We start from the raw sequence: 22,329 nt of genomic DNA on the forward strand, positions 1-22,329 counted from the left end.
TCTCGGACAGCATCACTTGCTTATCCCACTGTACCTCAAATTCCGTATGTCCAGAACGGAAACAGCATTAGTGACGAAGGGTCTGGAATCAGATTGCCTTGCTTCAATTAGCAGGTGCGCTGTGTTTAGTGATAGGACCTTAACATCTCTAAGCCACAATTTCTGCATAATAAAAGTACTTGTGTATCCTTAACCCTATCTCTCTATGCCTGTTTTACCATAGCAGAAACTACAACCTATTACCATTTCCTCCAAACTTACTCCTCATGTTACTTCCTGGTCTCAGTGAATGGACCGCCATCGCCCAATCCTCTATGACAGAGCCCTGGACGTAGCCCTAATTCTTACTCCCGCAACACCCTTATCAAGTTGGTCACCAACTTTAGGAGACTGTATTGAGTCTCCTAAATATTTCTCAAGTCCTCATCCTTCTCTTCACTTACCATCACCTGGACGATTGGAGCAGCTTTCAGTCTCCAAATTCAATCCATTCTTGCTGGTGACCAGAGAAGCCTTTTAAAACCACAAATCTGATGATGCTTTCCCCTGTTTAAACACTCTGAAAGGCTTTCGCTGCCTTCAGGATGAAGCCCAAACTCGTTAACTTGGCACTGTACAACCTTGGTGCTTACACCAGCCTTTCTAGCTTCCTCTCACACCGAATATCTTTTGTTCCAGCCCCACTGAAATGCTACTTAATGTTCTCCGCATGCACATTTCTTCGTGTCTCTGAGCCCTTCTATCTTTATCTCACTGGCCAGTACCTACCCATTCATTCTGCAAACCCCAGCTCAGATGTCATGCTCATTTATTCATTCAATTAATATTGTTTAAGTTTCCCTGAGCCTTCACAGTGTTGTAAACCTACACTACTTTCATACCTTTTGTGGCATGTAGCACAGTCTAGTAATTGTATTGTGTATCTAACTTCCTGAGCTCCTTGAAAGCAAGTCACATTCCTATCCATACTATCCTTATTCCCAGTATCTAGAATGGTGCCTGGCACATAGTAAGAATAAATATGTTATTAAAATGCATTTAATAAATGCTTACATTGTGCTTACTATGTGCCCAACACTGTCTCCTTCTAAGCACTGTCTCCTTTAAATCTCCAATAACCCTGTGAGATAGATTACTGGTATCCCCCCATTTTATGGATGAGGAAACTGAGGTGCAGAGGGGTTAACTTAACCCAAGGTCATAATCTAGCAAATTCATTCTAATCTAAACTGTTTTTGCTTGGTCTCTGTGGTGGACAAAATCATGGCTCCCTAAAGATGTCCATACTCTAATCCCAAGAACCTATAAATATATTACCTTCCACGACAAAAGGGATTTTTGTGGCTAAGGATCTTGAGATGAGGAGGTTATTCTGGATTATCCGGGTAGATTTAATGTAATCACAGGCATCCTTAAAAGTGAAACGGGGGACGGGTATGGAAAAGGGAGGCAGAAGACTAAGGAAGAGGTAGATTCAACTATAGACCAGGTCAGATGTTGAGATGGGATTCAATGTGAGAAGCACTTTTCCCACCCTTTGAATACAGAGGAAGAGAGCTACCAGCTAGAGAATAAAACTCCAAAAGCCAGAAGAGGCAAGAAAACTGATCCTTCCTCAGAGCCTCCAGAAAGGAGCGGAGCCCTGCTGGCACCTTGGTTTCAGGCCAGTGATAGCTACTTCAGACTTCTGAGCCACGGAACTGTAAAGTAAAGAGTGTGTGTTGTTTTAAACCACGACACTTGTGATAGTTGGTTACAGCAGCAGTAGGAAACTACACGGTCAAGTCAAGGGTGACTGGGGGCGCCTGGGTGGCTCAGTCAGTTAAGTGTCTGACTTCAGCTCAGGAGGTGATCTCGGGGTTCAGGAGCAAGCCCCAAGTCAGGCTCCACTCTCAGCTCAGGGTCGGCTTCTCCCTCTCCTTCTACCCCATCCCCCACTAGCTCGTGTGTGCACACGCTCTCTCTCTTTCAAATAAAAAAATCTTTAAAAAAAATCAGGGGTGACTACTGTACACTAACAATTGGAGGGGGCTACTTGCTAGAGCTGCAAGGTTCTTAGTTGTATCTACCCAAACGTCTGGGATCGAGCCCCTCATCAGGCTCCCTGTTCAGTGGGGAGTCTGCTTCTCCCTCTCTGGCTCCCTCTGCTTGTTCTCCCTCTCTCTCTCAAATAAATAAATAAAATTTTAAAAATGAATAAGAATAAAAATCTTCCATGGAGGTCTTCTGGAGTTCCTACCATGTCCTGAATTGATGGGTGGATAACCTGACCCTGAAATTCGCTTTCTCAAGGCTTTTTTTTTTTTACCTGAGTTTTATGTATGTATGTATTTATTTATTTATTAACTTACTTATTTTTTTAAGGGGGGAAGGGACAGAGGAAGAGGGAGAGAATCTTAAGCAGGCTCCACACCCAGCCCAGAGCCCAATGTGGGGCTTGATCTCACAACTCTGAGATCATGACCTGAGCCAAAACCAAGAGTCAGACCTTAATCAACTGAGCCACCCAGGCACCCCAAGGCTTTTTTTTTAAATAAACTTTTTTTTTTAAAGTAAACTCTGTGCCCAATGTGGGGCTTGAACTCACAACCCCAAGAGCAAGAGTCACATGCTCTCCAGACTAAGCAAGCCAGGTGCCCCTTTCTTTAAGACTTTTAAGATAGTTAATAAAATCCAGCCAAATCCTTGAAATTCTAATTAGCATTACTCCATACCATTCAAGAACTAGAGCTTGCATTCTCAATATCTTCCCCAGGGCCAATATCTTCCCCAAAGAAGCGAAAATTTGGGGCTTTTTTAAAGTTTTTATTTAAATTCCAGTTAGTTAACATACAGTGTAATATTAGTTTCAGGCGTACAATTTAATAATTTGATGTGGAAATTTGTTCTAAGGTAGGAAAAAAAATCCTAGGTATTACAACGGTTTATGGCCTCTGAAGATCAACCCTATTTGATAAAATCTTATTCCTTAGTATTTAATTGCTCTGGCTAGGGATACTTTATTTTTATTGAGATGTAATTGACATACAACATTATATTAGTTTTAGGTATACAACATAATGATTTGATACATGTATATATTGTGAAGTAATTGCCACCACGTAAGTTTAGTTAATATCCGTTACCACATATAGTTACAAATTTTTTTCTTGCGATGAGAACTTTTAAGATCTACTCTCTTAGCAGCTTTCAGATATAGGAAACAGTATTGTTAACTACGGTCACCATGCTGTACATTACATCCTCAGGACTTTATCTTGTAACTTTTTGTTTGTACCTTCCAACCACATTACCCCTTTTGCACACTCTCCCACCCGGGATTCTTTTCATTTAATTTTTCTCCTTAGGAGGGTGATTTTTTTTTTTTTTTAATGTTGAGAATCCCTGTACTAGAGCTACTGCATAATCTAATGTACTTCTTCCATTTGTTCTTCCAATCCAGCACAGGGGAAGAGCTCAGTTGTGACAGCACAGAATATCAGGGGCTGTCACCAGCTATTGAGTCCTTATTGCCATCTGGTCAGCGAGCAATTCCGTTCCGTAATTCTATCCTGAGAGTGTTCACTTTGGGGTCACTCCAGGTACCATCTACCCAAGTTTAGGTTTCCCAAAACACAGAGCCTGAAATAAGTACTTGGGGCTGGTAGTTTATTTGGGAGGTGAGCCTAGGAAACAAGAATCAAATAAGGAAAAGGGAAAGCCAACATAGAGTGCGTTATTGAGGGTCTCACTTCTGCCAGAACTTCAGAGAGGCATACAGAATGCCTTCCAGAGTAAACCACCTGAAAGATGACAGCTTTCCTCCAATGGCTTCCATCCCTCATTGGGTGACAGTTGTCCCCAGGGCTGTTGACTCCCCTGGACTCTGTGGCTTTGCTTGCCAGCTTTGCAGCTGCAGATACTGGAGAAGATTCTGGGGCAGAGTAAGGAGAAATGTGAGGTGTACCCTCGAGGTGACTCGCGAGCAGAAGGAGGAAAGTTGGAACCATCCACGATTGTGGCTGAAATCAGAGGTGGGCTGAGGAAATGGGACAAGTACCAGAGACGTCTGGTACTGACAAACTAAGCAGGTTTCATTTATAGGTTCACATGATCAAATCAACTTTAGGAGATAAGGCCAAACCTATTTTCCAAAATAACTGAACCAATTTACATTTCCACCAGCAGCGTAGGAATGTCCCAGTTACCCATCCCACCAACATTTGATGTTATCAATCTTTGTTATTTCAATCATTCCAATGGGTGTGTAGGGATATTGCATTGTTATTTTCATTTGCATTCTTCTGATTACTAATGAGGTTGAAAACCTGTTAAGTTTGTAGGTCATTTGGGTATCCTCTTTTGTGAAGGGCCAGTTCAGATCTTTTGCTTAATTTTTTTAAGTTTATTTATTTATTTATTTTAGTAATTTCTACACCCACCATGGGGCTCGAACTCACCACCCCAAGATCAAGAGTCACATGTTCTTCCAACTGAGTCAGCCAAGCACCCCATTTTGCTCAATTTTTTAAAATATTTTATTTATTTATTTTGAGAGGGGAGAGGGGCAGAGAGCAAGAAAGAGAATCCCAAACAGCCTCCCTGGTGAGAGCAGAGCATGACTCAGGGCTAGATCTTAAGACTCCAAGATCATGACCTGAGCCAAAATCAAGAGTCAGACACTTAACTGACTGAGCTACCAGGCATCCCCCATTTTGCTCAATTTTTAAAATCAACTTTATCGAGGTATAACTGACATGTAATAAAAATACACTTATTTTAAGTGTTTACTTTGATGAGTTATGACAAATATATATCCCTTGTTACCACCACCACACCACTTCTGACCCAGGAAGTTTCCTTGTGCCCCTTTGTAGTCAATCCCTACCCCTATGGCAATCAACGTTCTGCTTACTATTACTATAAATTAATTTTGCCTGTTTTAGAATTTCATATAAATGGAACCATACAGTATATACTCTTCTGTGCTGTTTTTTTTTTTAATTCAGCATAATACTTTTGAGATCATCCATACTGTTTCATGTGTCAGCCCATACTTTCTTTTTATTGCTGAGTATGGATATACTATAATTTGTTTATCCATTCAACTGTTGATGGACATTTCAAGTTTGGGGCTATTATAAACAAAGCTACCAGGATCATCCATATACAAGTCTTTGTGTGGATATGTTTTCATTTCTCTTGGGTGTGAAATGGATGGGTTGCAGGGTAAGCGTATATTTAACTCTATAAGAATTGTTAAACTGTTGGGTGCTTGGCTGGCTCACTCAGAAGAACATTCGACTCTTGATCTTGGGGTCATGAGTTTAAGCCTGAAGTTGGGTGTAGAGATTACTTAATTATAAATAAATAAAGAATTGCTAGACTGTTTTCCAAAATAGCTGTACCAGTCAGTGTCCTTTTGACACGTCCCCACCATTCTCTGAGCACTTCCTTGCTTTTTGGCCCAAGATGGTCTAGGCTCTTCTTGTACTGTTTTTGACCCAAAAGCCTCAAATCAGGCTTTTCTCCAAAGAGTTCTGATTCCTTTCACTGAAAATTTGTATTTAGAAACCAAGATCTAACCACTAGATGAGGTCATTACTATGGACTGTCACTGTTCCCGGTGCTCTCAGTGTATATAAGACTCCAAGCAGGAGTGCCTGGCTGGCTCCACCAGTAAAGCATGCGACTCTTGACCTCAGAGTTGTGAGTTTGAGCCCCATGTTGGGTGTAGAAACTACTTAAAAATAAAAAAATAAAAAACAGATTACAAGGAGACTCATTCTCACTCTCCTTCTGGCCTTTAAGAAGCATACCTCCATGAATTCTACAGTAAAAGGAAAGGAATTCTGCCAACAACTTGAGGGGGCTTGGAAGCCTTTGATAATAAAGGAACCCACCAACACAACGACTGGAGACTTGTGAGACCCTGAGCAAAGGACCTATCTAAGTCATTTTCAGACTCCTGACGCACAGAAACTGAGATAATAAGCATGTATTTTTTTAAGTCAGTAGGTTTGTGGTCATTTGTTACTGAGCAATAGAAAACAAAGACAGGAGGGGTGGCAGAGAAGGCTCCACCAGTTAGCGGTACCCAGGAGAGCCTGGGAAGGCGGAGTGAGGCAGAGATCATTTTCCTGTTGCTCTGGCTGTTCTGCTGAGAACAACAGTTATGGAGCCCGGATTTTTCTGCAGCTGTATCTCAGTGGCCAGCCACTAACTTTGTGGGTGTCTAGAGTTCGTTGTAATGACACATGACAGTGGCAGCAGCCTGGTCCCTCAGTTGCAGCTGTGGTGTGGATTCTTGAACCTCAGTAGTTCGTCTGGTGGGTTTCTGATGCCCCTAATTGTGTGAGAGGCAGCAGCTCCACCAGCAAGTCTGTTCGGCAGTGTTGTTCTGGGGTGATTCGAGCCTACAACTCAATTCTCCTCAATTTGCAACAGCCTTATAAGTACCTCATGTCTCTTTAAATCTTCTTCTACTTAGAATAGCTAGAGTTCATTTCTGTTTCCTTGACCTAAAGCTTAACAGATACCCCGCCTCTGCTTGAGCTAGCTTAAAAGGCTTCCTTTTTCTTGTGGCCAAGTGCTTCTGGTCTAAGATAATAATGTAGACATGCAGAGTTGACTGTTACCACAAAGTCTGGGAAACTAAGGAGTTCGATGAGGCAGAATGAGGGTTACTTCATTCAACCAACACATTGTACTCATCCCCTGCCCTTCCCTAGAAACAGAGGTGGGTCACGCACACCCCTGCCCTCAAAGAGCTCCAAAGCTAGTTGGGAAGACAAATACAGATATGAGTAAATGACAGTACAAAGTTTTATGACCGTAAAAGGGATTAATTAAATATATTGGGAGCCCAGAGAAGACAGCAATAATTCTGCCTCCCGAGAGGTATTAGGAGATTACATTCGAGGTGGGTCTTCTAGGACAAGTGAGTTTAAAAAGAGGGAAAAGGATCCATTACCCACAAGCCTTGTCGGACCCAGAGTGAGTCAGTCACTTTGAAGGCATCGGTCCATTTAACCCTCACGACATCCCCACAGATAGGCATTGTTTCTCCTTTTTACAAATAAGGAAGCTGGGCCTCAGTGAGGTTAATAATTTGACAATGTCGAACAATTGGATATAAAGAAAGCAAGCTCACAGGACCCGCTCTAGCTAGTATAAGCATTAAAACACTTATCTCAGGGTATGAAACTGCTTGAGGAATCACTGGGGGCGTTCAAAATAAAGACTCCAGGCTGGGCTTTCAGCAGGGACTCCCCGAGTCCTACTGGTGGGAACAGCAGGGGAGCTGCGGTCCTAGCACACCAGGAAAGCCTCTCTTAAGGCTCCTGGCTCCAGAACCCCGCCATCACCATACGCCAGTGTCAATGGTTACCTACCTGGTGCCCTGCCCCTCTCCCTGCTTAACCCAGTTCCAAACTCAGGTCCTGCAAGGGTGCATTTGATTTGTGGACATTAGCTGGAAACAAGTCTGGAAAAAGGGATTTGTTTTGCCCACCTCCAGTACAAGGAGACACACCAGAAGGCAGCTGGGCTGGATGTTGAATGCGCCAACTCATCATTTCTGCCACATTCAGTTTGATGGGCTTACGAATATTCATTCCACGAACACGCAAATGATTGATAATGCTTATCATGTGTGGAAATGGACGCTCTCACACACTACCGGTGGAAACTTTGGCAGCATCTAATAATATTAAAAGCACATATCCACTCTGAGCCAGCAATACCACTTTGAGGAATCTCTCCTACCAAGGAGAAAATAGCACAAATACATGAAGTTCAAGAACGTGTGCTGTAGCATTGTAGCTACAAAACCCTGGAAACAACCTAAATATCCATCAATATTTGACGAATTAAATAAGTACATGATACGTTCGCGCAGCAGAATACTATGCAGGCATTAAAAGGAATGAAATGGATCTCTTATGCATTGGCCTGAAAAGATGTCCTTTATATGTGTTGAGTGCAAAACAACACTTAAAAAAAAAACCGAATTGCAACTACTGTAGTTTATATAACATAATCTCATTTTTTGTTTTTTAAAATGGAGGTAGCAGATATGTCAGTATAAGCATAGGAAAAATTGTTGGTACTGTTTATTCTCAGGGACTGGAAGGGTGAAGGTAGGGGGACTTTCACATCCTTTACTTTACATAATTTTTAAAAGCCAGATATTATGGGTAAGATTTGCTTTTCTTGCTTGTAATTTTCAGTATTTTCAGAATATAAATATAGAGAGAAATAGATATATATAGATATAGTGTGTGTATGTGTGTGTGTGTGCCTTTTAAACTATTTTTAACGATAACCTAATACGCATTTTTAAACCAGAAATAAAGATAAAAAGTGAACTGAGTGGTTTGAACCCAGAACGAGGCCCAGTGGCCACTGAGCAGACTCTCCAGTAGTCAGGGTAGAAAGGTTCGTGCTCAGACCCAACTCTGCAGGGTCAGTGTGAGTTGATCCTGCTTGATTCTGTCCTGGGGGTGGAGGAGCAAGCCATGGGGTGGGAACCGTGTGAGCATCTGCAAGTCCGGAAGGCGAAGGTGTGCCCAGGCTCCCATCTCTTCATACAGATGAGTCTGCCATGAGGGCCTACTGTGGGCCAGGCGTAGCGTTAGGCACTAGAATTATGAAGATAAATAATATAATCATTGTTGTCAAAATGTTTATTGTCCAAAGAACAATAATACCAGTGCAAATTCATATCTGCAATCCTAACCGTCTTGTAGATCTGGGTAGCCCTTAACAAATGATGAAACACTACTCTTCTTCCCGCTTGATTCTCTCAACAGCTCTATGAGGGAGCCAGGGCATGAGTCGTGCCCCCATTTTACAGATGAGGAAACTGAGGTCCAGAGGGAAAGTGACTCAGTCCAAGTGCGTACACCAACTGCATCTTACCAACTGTTTTCACGACCATTAGTTCATTCGCTGGAGGCACAGCTGGGCCTAGGAGCTAGGCTCAGGTCCTCTGTGTGCTGCATTCTGTCCTGCGATGCATTCCATTCAGCTGCTTGATCCAAGAATTCCAACCAACTCAGCAACGTGTAGGGACCGGTTCTGTTCTATTCCAAAGGGTGAGGTTGTTCAGTACGTCCGTATGGAGAGAACAAAAGGATCTCTACCTTGCTCTGTCCTCCGACTCTCAGACCTGCTGTCCTGTGTTATTTTGCATTTTCTGATTTTGCACTAGAGTTCACACTGTTGTGTGCAAATGTTTTGTTTTGTTTTTCACTAGAATATTAATCTCCATAATGGCAAGAATGCATAATTCTTAGATATCTTCTTAGAGTGTGTCTCTTATTTTTTTTAACTGCTGCTACCTTCAATAAGGCATAAAACTAACATATTAACAGAAACAAGTTTCATGCAACAGTACATATCGTTAGCCTGTGTAATGTACCCTGATATTTTCCATTATATTCTATGTAATTTCACTTTTTACGAGTCTCCTAAATGCAATATAGGATCCTGGATTGGATCGTGGAGCAGAAAAAGCACATGAGTGGAAAAACACGTAAAATCTAAATAAAAGCTATAGTTTAGTCAATAATATTGTACCGATGTTAATCTCTTAGTTTTGGCTCATGTACAATGGCTATGTATGATGTTAACATTAGGGGAAGCTTGAATGAAGAATACACAGGAACTTTCTGAACTATCTTTGCAACTTATCTGTAAATCTGAAATTATTCAAAAGAAAAAGTATACTAAAAAAACCAAATGCTGGGGGAATAAGGTGGCAAAATGGAAGAAGAGGGTCAAAAGGTAGAAACTTCCAGGTATAAAATAAAGAAGTCAGAGGGATGTAATATGAAGTATAAGGATTATATAGTTAATAATACTATATTACATATTTGAAAGTTGCCAAGAGAGTACATCTTAGAAGTCTTCATCACACGAAAAAAGAAATTTTTGTAACTATGTATGGGAAAGGGTGTTAACTAGACTTATTGTGGTGATCGTTACATAATATATACAAATAGCAAATCATTATGTTGTGCACCTGAAACTAATATAATGTTATATGTCAATTATACCTCAATAAAAAAATAAATATAGATAAACGCGGAGGGGAAGGCCACAAATTTTCTAGTCTTAACCATTTGAACTGATTTCATGACCTGCTAATGGGTTGCAGTTTATACAGTGAGTGTTGTAGGTGTTTGCTGTCTTTCTGAATAATGCTGGTAAGAGTGGTTGTGGATTTCAGTGAAAGCCCCTTATCACTCCCTCTCTGACTCGCACGTCCCCCGCGGGCCTGCCGCTAACCTCTCTCCCCGCCGCTGGCCTTCTCTGCCTTGTCTTAACTCTCCTGTTTGTCTATATGGCCTGTCTTTGAAGGGATCACCCTGCCTGATTCACCTGTAGGCCTTCGGAGAGATACATAATACCTAGTTGTTAAATGGATGTCTGCAGGAATAGCTGTGTTTCAGTACCCTTGCTCCTGAATTTTTCTGCCTCTTCACGTTGTAGGAGATATTTGGTTACATATAGAAATCTAATAGAAAGTCTTTTCTTAAAGCCTTATGTGAAATAAAGTTTCCCAAAGCTGGCAGAAAGTCTTTCTTGACAAAAACCTTCATTACAATCTTGGAGACTTCCAGTCACAAAGAAAGAATAGCTTCTATGAAAAAGGTTTAAAATTTTTATACCTATTCACTACTTAAAAAAAAAGATAATAAAAACAGAGGAAAATAAAAAATGAAATTCTGAAAGATCACCTCCTAACCCACCATAAGTAACCACTGTTGAGATTGTAATATATAACCCCTTTTGAATCTGTACACGTGCAAGTAAACATAAATGTTTTTTAAATAAGTGGTCATATTATTCATAGAATTTTAGAGGTGTCTTTCCTCAGGCTGTTCCCTCATCCTGGCGCACATTTCCTCCTTTTTGTTCTTCCCGTCAATATCTCCTGCTCAGCTCTCTCGATTCAACACATGATTCCACTTCTGGAAAGCCGTTTCTGCCCTCTTGGCCTTCCTCCAGCCTCGACGGATTAGGTATTAATGTCTTAGGTTTTCCAAAGAAGCCTTGGTTATCTCTTTATTACACTTTGTAACTGAATGAGCTTTTTACGTGTCTGTCTGTCCCAACAGTCAGGGAGCTCCCCGGTGGCAGGGATCGTTCCCAGAGCAAGTTTTGTTGAATGGCTGTAAGGCTGGACGGAGGGAAGGAGGCCTGGACAGCCGAATGAATGATGCAGGGAAAGCGACAGTCCCCTGACTTCTCATCTGCTCTGGAGAGCATTCTTAGCCTTTTGGTGCTGCGGCTTCAAACTCAGCTATGTCGCCGTGGAAGAGTCACTGGTAGAGGGCATATGGGTGATGCCAGGCACCCACCACTGGGGCTACAAAAACAACTCAAATGCCTGTCATCTCCATGGGGAAACTCCCTAAATCCCATGGACATTTGTGCCTAGTTCTCAATTCTGGACCCTCATTCACTGGAGAGGCAGCAGGCCTGCTCAGCCATCCTGAAAACCCAGATCGAGTCTCAGTTCTGCATTAGGAGACCCAGATTTCAATCTCAGTCCTGTGACACACTTGCTATGCATGGCCTTGGACAAACTACTTCCCTGTCACAGGTCTCAGTTTTCCCATCTCAGGATTCCATTTGGTGGTTTCTAATTCTCCTTCAGCGCTCACCCTTGATGGCCTCCCGGTGTACTTACTATTCAACTCCCTCAGAGAAGAGGCAGGATAGCGGCAGCGAACATTGCCCACCTTTCCTAAACTGTGCTCACCACCACTAACTCACCGAGTGCCCTCAGACAAATCTCTCTACTTCCCAGGACCTCAGAGTCCTCGTCTGGAGAGTGAAGATTGAGCCAGCTCTTACACAATGAATTTATGTCCACAGTGCACCCTTTGGAAGCGTCTCATCCAAAGAAAGTATTTCACTTAAAGATGAGTATTTAGAATATCTGAGGCTATAATCAGATTGCATTAGCTGATGTTCTCTGTGTTCTCAAAGACCACCATCTTACACTGAAATAAATGTTTGAGCTTTTACCAAAATCACTCTGATTCCCAAACTCACTACGAAGGTTACCACCACATTACACTGATTCACAGAGCTGCCAAAAAATAAGGAAATGGCAAACATCAATGCTGCAATGCCTAAATTCTCCAACACTTGAGAACTTCTCACCTATTATTCATAAAATGACCTAATTTAGAGTTCTCTGAAGATTGTAACTCACTGTCAATATTACTCTAACACCAAGTTTGAGGCTACTTTTCCATCAGAAAAACCATAGTTATTACATTAAGTATAATGGATATTATTGGCCACCGATATGAAATTTCAGTAATGAGCAAGAATTTAGGAAAGCATTTTTTCTCAGATAGCAAAGGATGGATATACACATATAAAGAACAAGAAAAAGGCAAGAATGAAACACACTAAAACGTTCACAGTACATGAAAATATGCTGAATATCATTAGCCATAGAGAAATGCAAGTTAAAATCATGATGAAATACACTATGTACTTTTTAGAATGTAAAACATTAAAAAGACTGACCAAACCAAGTGTTGACAAGAATTTCGAAGAGATGGTACGCTCACACACTAACAAGTGGTAATGTAAAATGTATACTAAATTGGAAAACAATTTTTTATAAAACAGTTTGTAAGTGTCTTTAAAAGTTAAATATATACCAGGTGCTTGGATGGCTCAGTGGGTTAAGCATCTGCCTTTGGTTCAGGTCATGACCTCAAGGTCCTGGGATGGAGTCCCACATTGGGCTCCCTGCTCAGCGGGGAGTCTACTTCTCCCTCTGCCCCTCCCCCCACTCATGCTTGCTCTCTCACGCGCGCGCACATAAATAAATAATCTTTAAAAAATATTTAAATATATACCTACTTACCATATGAGCTAATCATTCCAACCTTAGATAGTTACTGGAGAGAAAGCATATGAAGCATATATCCATAGAAAGTCTTGTACATGAATATTCATAGCAGCTTTACTTGTAATAGTCAAAAACTGGAGGCAAATTTGGGGGAGTGAAGGGTATCTTGGTTGGGGCAATGATTCCACAAGTGTAGACATATGTCAAAACATCAAATTGTTCATCAACAAGTGAACAGGTAGACAAATTGAGGTGTATCCAGCCAATGGAATACTACCCAGCAATAAAAATGAATGAACAATTAATGATTCTCAGCATAATTATGCTGAGTGAAAGAAGTCAGATGAAAAACAGTTTATTATTTCATTGATAGAAAATTCTAGAAAATGAGAACTAATCTATAGTGACAGAAAGGTGGTTGCCTGGGATGGGAGAAAGAATGGGAAGGAGTGATTACAAAGAGTATGCAAGGGGCGCCTGGGTGGCTCAGTCGTTAAGTGTCTGCCTTCGGCTCAGGTCACGATCCCAGGGTCCTGGGATTGAGCCTCACGTCAGGCTCTCTGCTCAGCGTGGAGCCTGCTTCTCCCACTCCCACTCCCCTGCTTGTGTTCCCTCTCTCATGGTCTCTTTCTGTCAAATAAATAAATTTTAAAAATCTTTAAAACAAAATAAAACAAAGGGTATGGAAAACTTGGGGGTGATGGATATGTTTATGATCCTGATTGTAACAATGGCTTCACAGATATATATATATTTGATATATATATCTCAAACTGTACATTTTAAATAAGTTTATTTCAAATAATAAACTATTAATAAAATTATAAACTATTAAATATGATTAATATAATAGAAATATATGTATTATTATGTATTTACATTTATATTGCAGAAATATCAGTAATAAAGGGGTCTATCCAACAAGATCTAACAGTTGTAAATATTTATGCCCCCAACATGGGAACACCCAAATGTGATAAACAATTAATAACAAACATAAAGGAACTCATTGATAATAATACAATAATAGTAGGGGACTTTAACACCCTACTTACATCAATGGACAGATCATCTAAGCAGAAAATCAACAAGGAAACAATAGGTTTGAATAACACAGTGGACCAAATGTACTTAACAGATATATTCAGAGCATTTCATCCTAAAGCAACAGAATACACATTTGTTTCAAGTGCACACAGACATTCTTCAGAAAAGATCACATCCTAGATCACAAATCAGGTCTCTACCAGTACAAAAAGACTGAGATCATACAATGCATATTTTCCAACCACAGCACTGAAACTTGAAGTCAACCACAAGAAAAGAGTTGGAAAGACCACGAATACATGGAGGTTAAAGAACATCCTACTAAAGAATGAGTGGGTCAACCAGAAAATCAAAGAAGAAATTTGAAAATACATGGACACAAATGAAAATGAAAATACGATGGTCCAAAACCTCTGGGATGCAGCAAAAGCAGTCATAAGAGGGAAGTAAATAGCAGTACAGGTCTACCTCAAGAAACAAGGAAAATCTCAAATAAACAACCTAAACTTACATCTGGAGGAGCTAGAAACAGAACCAAAAATGAAGCCTACAACCTGCAGAAAAAGGGAAAGAATAAAGATTAGAGCAGAAATAAATGAGACTGGGGAGGAGTTAAGATGGCGGAGGAGTAGGAGACACCGTTTTCGGCCGGTCCTCCGAGTCGAGCTGGATAGGTACCAGACCAGCCTAAACAACCACGGAACCAGCCTGAGACGCAGGAAGACGCATCTGGATCTCTACAAATGAACATCTCCAGCGCTGAGTATTGAGGTACGAAGCGTGGGAGCCATGAAACTGTGCACAGATATCGGAAGATAAACGGAAGGGGAGGGAGCCGCTGCAGCCTGGGTGCCGGGAAGTGGTAGCCACTTGCACGTGAGAGCTGGCGGGCTCGCTGGTCGGCACCCGCGAAATAGCAGATTTGAGATCAAGGGGAGCTGGGTGCGCGCGCGACCAGGCATCTCGCGCGGAACCCCGAAACCCGTGCGCCACTGGATCCAGACTGAGACCGGGAGATCCGGGAGCGCTGCGGCGGGCGAAGCAAGGGCGGCTGGCGGCATTAGGAAACACAAAAAGGACAGAGACGCGCCGGCCCTGGAAGTGAGGGCTGGGACGCCGGGTGTGGGGCGCACATCCCGGGACGCTGCAGGGTTGAGCAGCACCAACAGAAACAGAGTTAAAGTGGCCAGAACATTCGTAGAGAACGGGCCGCAATCCTTCTGTTCCGTGACAGAGGCTGAAATTCGGCCGCTGCTGCTCTGACTCTCAGAAGAGGCACAGCAAACCGCCAGGGAAAGCCGCCAGAGAACAAAAGCCTGGAAATACCGGCTCAGAGAGTGCCCATCCCCATCCTCCCTCGCAGGGGACACGGAGACTCTACCCAAACAGGGTTGCCTGAGTATTGGCGCGGCAGGCCCCTCCCCCAGAACACAGAAGGCAGGCTGAAAAATCAAGAAGCCCACAACCCGGGCGCCTGGGTGGCACAGTCATTGAGTGCCTGCCTTCGGCTTAGGGCGTGATCCCGGCGTTCCGGAAAGGAGTCCCTCATCGGGCTCCTCCGCTGGGAGCCTGCTTCTTCCTCTCCCACTCCCCTGCTTCTGTTCCCTCTCTCGCTGGTTGGCTGCCACATAAATAAATAAATAAAATCTTTAAAGAAGAAGCCCACATCCCTAAGATCCCTATAAAACAAGGGGCACGGCCTGGGACCCAGTCAATAATTTGGGCTCTGGAAACCCCGCAACCTCTCTTCATCAGAATGACAAGAAGGAGAAGCCCCCCCCAGCAAAGAAAAGACAGTGATTCTGGGGCCTCTGCCACAGAAATAATGGATATGGATGTAACCAAATTATCAGAAATGGAATTCAGAGTAACGATGGTCAAAATGATGAGTAGAATTGAAAAAACTATTAACGAAAAGGTTACTGAGAATATAGAATCCCTAAGGACAGAAATGAGAGCGAATCTGACAGAAATTAAAAATTCTATGAGCCAAATGCAGGCAAAACTAGAGGCTCTGACGGCCAGGGTCGCAGAAGCAGAGGAACGGGTTAGTGAATTGGAGGATGGGTTAATAGAGGAAAAAATGAAAATAGAAGATGGTCTTAAAAAAATCCACGCCCACGAATGTAGGTTACGGGAGATTACTGACTCAATGAAACGATCCAATGTTAGAATCATCGGCATCCCCGAGGGGGTGGAGAAAAACAGAGGTCTAGAAGAGATATTTGAACAAATTGTAGCTGAAAACTTCCCTAATCTAGCAAGGGAAACAAACATTCGTGTCCAAGAGGCAGAGAGGACCCCTCCCAAGCTCAACCACGACAAACCTACGCCACGTCACGTCATAGTGCAATTCGCAAATATTAGATGCAAGGATACAGTATTGAAAGCGGCCAGGGCAAAGAAATTTCTCACGTACCAAGGCAAAAGCATCAGAATTACGTCAGACCTGTCTACACAGACCTGGAATGAGAGAAAGGGTTGGGGGAGCATATTTAAAGCTCTTTCAGAGAAAAACATGCAGCCAAGGATCCTTTATCCAGCAAGGCTGTCATTCAGAATTGATGGAGAAATAAAGACATTTCAGAATCGCCAGTCACTAACCAATTTTGTAACCACGAAACCAGCCCTACAGGAGATATTACGGGGGGTTCTATAAAAGTAAAAAGGCCCCAAGAGTGATACAGAACAGAAAGTCACAGCCAATACAAACAAAGACTTTACTGGCAACATGGCAACATTAAAATCATATCTCTCAGTAATCAGTCTTAATGTAAATGGTTTGAACCATCCCATAAAACGCCACAGGGTTGCAGATTGGATAAAAAGAAATGACCCATCCATTTGCTGTCTACAAGAGACTCATTTCGAACCCAAAGATGCATTCAGACTGAGAGTAAGGGGATGGAGTACCATCTTTCACGCAAATGGACCTCAAAAGAAAGCTGGGGTAGCAATTCTCATATCAGATAAATTGGATTTTAAACTACAGACTATAGTTAGAGATGCAGAAGGGCACTATATTATTCTTAAGGGAAGTATTCAACAAGTGGATATGACAATTATAAATATATATGCCCCCAACAGGGGAGCAGCAAGATACACAAGCCAACTCTTAACCAGAATAAAGAGACATATAAATAAAAATACATTAATAGTAGGGGACCTCAACACTCCACTCTCAGAAATAGACAGAACACCCTGGCAAAAACTAAGCAAAGAATCAAAGGCTTTGAATGCCATACTCGACGAGTTGGACCTCATAGATATATATAGAACACTACACCCCAGAACCAAAGAATACTCATTCTATTCTAATGCCCATGGAACATTCTCAAGAATAGACCATGTTCTGGGACACAAAACAGGTCTCAACCGATACCAAAAGATTGAAATTATCCCCTGCATATTCTCAGACCACAACGCTCTGAAATTGGAACTCAACCACAAGGAAAAATTTGGAAGAAACTCAAACACTTGGAGACTAAGAACCATCCTGCTCAGGAATGACTCGATAAACCAGGAAATCAAAAATCAAATTAAACAATTTATGGAGACCAATGAGAATGAAAATACAACAGTCCAAAACCTATGGGATACTGCAAAGGCAGTCCTAAGGGGGAAATACATAGCCATCCAAGCCTCACTCAAAAGAATAGAAAAATCTAAAATGCAGTTTTTATATTCTCACCTCAAGAAGCTGGAACAGCAACAGAGGGACAGGCCTAATCCACGCACGAGGAAGCAGTTGACCAAAATTAGAGCTGAAATCAATCAAGCAGAAACCAGAAGTACAGTAGAGCAGATCAACAGGACTAGAAGCTGGTTCTTTGAGAGAATCAATAAAATTGACAGACCACTGGCAAGACTTATCCAAAAGAAAAGAGAAAGGACCCAGATTATTAAAATTATGAATGAAAAAGGAGAGGTCACGACGAACACCATTGAAATTGGAAGGATTATTAGAAATTTTTATCAACAGCTATATGCCAATAAACTAAGCAATCTGGAAGAGATGGAATCCTTCCTGGAAACCTATAAACTACCAAGATTGAAACCGGAAGAAATTGATTCCTTAAACAGGCCAATTAATTATGAAGAAATTGAGTCAGTGATAAACAACCTTCCAAATAACAAAACTCCAGGCCCGGACGGTTTTCCTGGGGAATTCTACCAAACATTCAAAGAAGAAATAATACCTATTCTCCTAAAGCTATTTCAAAAAATAGAAACAGAAGGAAAGCTACCAAACTCATTCTATGAGGCCAATATTACCTTGATCCCCAAACCAGGCAAAGACCCCCTCAAAAAGGAGAATTACAGACCGATTTCCCTAATGAATATGGACGCCAAAATCCTCAACAAGATACTTGCTAATAGAATCCAACAGTACATTAAAAGGATTATCCATCACGATCAAGTGGGATTCATACCTGGGATGCAAGCGTGGTTCAATATTCGCAAATCAATCAGCGTGATACATCATATCAACAAGAAAAGACTCAGGAACCATATGATCCTCTCAATCGATGCCGAAAAAGCATTTGACAAAATACAGCATCCTTTCCTGATTAAAACCCTTCAGAGTGTAGGAATAGAAGGTACATTTCTCAATCTCATAAAAGCCATCTATGAAAAGCCTACTGCAAATATTATTCTCAATGGGGAAAAGCTGGAAGCCTTTCCCTTAAGATCAGGAACTCGACAAGGATGCCCACTCTCGCCACTATTATTCAACATAGTACTAGAAGTCCTTGCAACAGCAATCAGACGACAAAAAGGGATCAAAGGTATTCAAATTGGCAAAGAAGAAGTCAAAATGTCTCTCTTTGCAGATGACATGATACTCTATATGGAAAACCCAAAAGAAGCCACTCCCAAACTATTAGAAGTTATAGAGCAATTCAGTAACGTGGCGGGATACAAAATCAATGCTCAGAAATCAGTTGCATTTCTATACACGAATAACGAGACCGAAGAAAGAGAAATTAGGGAATCCATCCCATTTACAATAGCACCAAAAACCATACGTTACCTTGGAATTAACTTAACCAGAGACGTAAAGGACCTATATTCTAGAAACTATAAATCACTCTTGAAAGACATTGAGGAAGACATAAAAAGATGGAAAGATATTCCATGCTCATGGATTGGAAGAATTAACATAGTTAAAATGTCCATGCTACCCAGAGCAATCTACACTTTCAATGCTATCCCGATCAAAATACCGAGGACATTTTTCAAAGAACTGGAACAAATAGTCCTTAAATTTGTATGGAAACAGAAAAGGCCCCGAATCTCCAAGGAACTGTTGAAAAGGAAAAACAAAGCTGGGGGCATCACAATGCCGGATTTCGAGCTGTACTACAAAGCTGTGATCACAAAGACAGCATGGTACTGGCACAAAAACAGACACATAGACCAATGGAACAGAATAGAGAGCCCAGAAATGGACCCTCGGCTCTTTGGGCAACTAATATTTGATAAAGCAGGAAAAAACATCCGGTGGGAAAAAGACAGTCTCTTCAATAAATGGTGCTGGGAAAATTGGACAGCTACATGCAAAAGAATGAAACTTGACCACTCTCTCACACCATACACAAAAATAAACTCCAAATGGATGAAAGACCTCGATGTGAGACAGGAATCCATCAAAATTCTAGAGGAGAACATAGGCAGCAACCTCTACGACATCGGCCAAAGCAACCTTTTTCATGACACATCCCCAAAGGCAAGAGAAACAAAAGATAAAATGAATTTATGGGACTTCATCAAGATTAAAAGTTTCTGCACAGCCAAGGAAACAGTCAGAAAAACTAAGAGGCAGCCCACGGAATGGGAGAATATATTTGCAAATGACACTACAGATAAAGGACTGGTATCCAAGATCTACAAAGAACTTCTCAAACTCAATACACGAGAAACAAATAAACAAATCAAAAAATGGGCAGAAGATATGAACAGACACTTTTCCAATGAAGACATACAAATGGCTAACAGACACATGAAAAAATGTTCAAAATCATTAGCCATCAAGGAAATTCAAATCAAAACCACACTGAGATACCACCTTACGCCAGTTAGAATGGCAAAAATAGACAAGGCAAGAAACAACAATTGTTGGAGAGGATGTGGAGAAAGGGGATCCCTCCTACATTGTTGGTGGGAATGCAAGTTGGTACAGCCACTCTGGAAAACAGTGTGGAGGTCCCTTAAAAAGTTAAAAATTGAGCTACCCTATGATCCAGCCATTGCACTACTGGGTATTTACCCCAAAGATACAGACGTAGTGAAGAGAAGGGCCATATGCACCCCAATGTTCATAGCAGCAATGTCCACAATAGCTAAATCGTGGAAGGAGCCGAGATGCCCTTCAACAGATGACTGGATTAAGAAGTTGTGGTCCATATATACAATGGAATATTACTCAGCTATCAGAAAGAACGAGTTCTCAACATTTGCTACAACATGGACGGCACTGGCGGAGATAATGCTAAGTGAAATAAGTCAAGCAGAGAAAGACAACTATCATATGATTTCTCTCATCTATGGAACATAAGAACTAGGATGATCGGTAGGGGAAGAAAGGGATAAAGAAAGGGGGGGTAATCAGAAGGGGGAATGAAACATGAGAGACTATGGACTATGAGAAACAAACTGAGGACTTCAGAGGGGAGGGTGCAAAACAAAACAAAACAAAACAAAACAAAACAAAACAAAACAAAACAAAACAAAACAAAACAAAACAAAACAAAACAAAACAAAACAAAACAAAACAAAACAAAACAAAACAAAACAAAACAAAACAAAACAAAACAAAACAAAACAAAACAAAACAAAACAAAAGAGACTGAAACAAAACAAAACAAAACAAAACAAAACAAAACAAAACACCAGTAGAACAGATCAATGAACCCAGGAGCTGGTTCTTGGAAAAAAATTAATAAAATTGATAAACCCCTAGCCAGACTTACCAAAAAGAAAAGAGAAAGGACCCAAATAAATAAAATCATAAAGGAGAAAGGAGAAATAACACCCAACACCACAGAAATACAATTGTAAGAGAATATTATGAAAAACAATATACCAACGAATTGGACAAACTGGAAGAAATGGATAAACCCTAGAAACATATAAACTACCAAAACCGAAACAGAAAGAAATAGAAAACTTGAACAGACCGATAACCAGCAAAGAAATTGAATCAGTAAGTAAAAAGCTCCCAACAAACAAAAGCCCAGGGCCAGATGGTTTCCCAGGGGAATTTTACCAAACATTTAAAGAAGCGTTAATACCTATTCTTTTTTTTTTTTCTTCCAAGATTTTGTTTAAATTCAAGTAAGCTTATATATACTGTAGTATCGGTTTCAGGAGTAGAATTCAGTGATTCATCGCTTACATACAACAACCAGTGCTCATAACAAGTGCCCTCCTTAATGCCCATCGCCCATTTAGCCCATCCTCCCACCCACCACCCTTCCTACTCTTCTCAAACTATTCCAAATAATAGAAATGAAAGGAAAACTTCCAAATTCATTCTGTGAGGACATTACCCTGATATCAAAACCAGATGAAGACTCCACTAAAAAAGAGAATGATGGGGCGTCTGGGTGGCTCAGTTGGTTAACAGTCTGCTTTCAGCTCAGGTCATGATCTCAGGGTTCTGGGATTGAGCCCCACATCTGCTCAGCAGGACGTCTGCCGCTCCCTCTCCCTGTGTCCCTCCCCCCCACTCCTGTTGTCTCTCTCTCACTCTCTCAAATAAATAAATAAAATCTTTTTAAAAAGAGAGAGATCATCACAGCTTTGCAATATAGCTTGAAGTCAGGCATTGTGATGCCCCCCGCTTTGGTTTTCTTTTTCAACATTCCCCTGGCGATTCGGGGTCTTTTTTGGTTCCATACAAATTTTAGGATTGTTTGTTCCACCTCTGTGAAAAATGTTGATGGTATTTTGATAGGGATTGCATTGAATGTGTAGATTGCTTTCACTCATATATGGAACATGAGATATAGTATAGAGGACAATAAGGGTTTGGGGGGGACCTGAATGGGAAGAAATCGGAGAGGGAGACAAGCCATATGAGATTCTTGACTCTAGGAAACAAACTGAGGGTTGCAGAAAGGGAGGTGGGTGGGGGGATGGGATAACTGGGTGATGGGCATTAAGGAGGGCACATGATGGGATAACACCCAGTGCTATATGCAACTGATGAATCATTGAACATCAAAAACCAATGATTCCTACTATACCGTGGCTAATTGAATTTTAAAAAAATAAATAAAGTACAAAAAAATTAAATAAAAAATAGAACAGCAAGCCAATATCCCTGATGAGCATGGATGCAAAAAATCTCAATAAAATACTAGTAAATCTAATCCAACAGCACATGAAAAGAACCATTCAACATGATCAAT

Source organism: Ursus maritimus, unplaced genomic scaffold (genome assembly GCF_017311325.1).
Source record: "Ursus maritimus isolate PB19 unplaced genomic scaffold, ASM1731132v1 scaffold_16, whole genome shotgun sequence".
Classification (NCBI taxonomy): domain Eukaryota; kingdom Metazoa; phylum Chordata; class Mammalia; order Carnivora; family Ursidae; genus Ursus; species Ursus maritimus.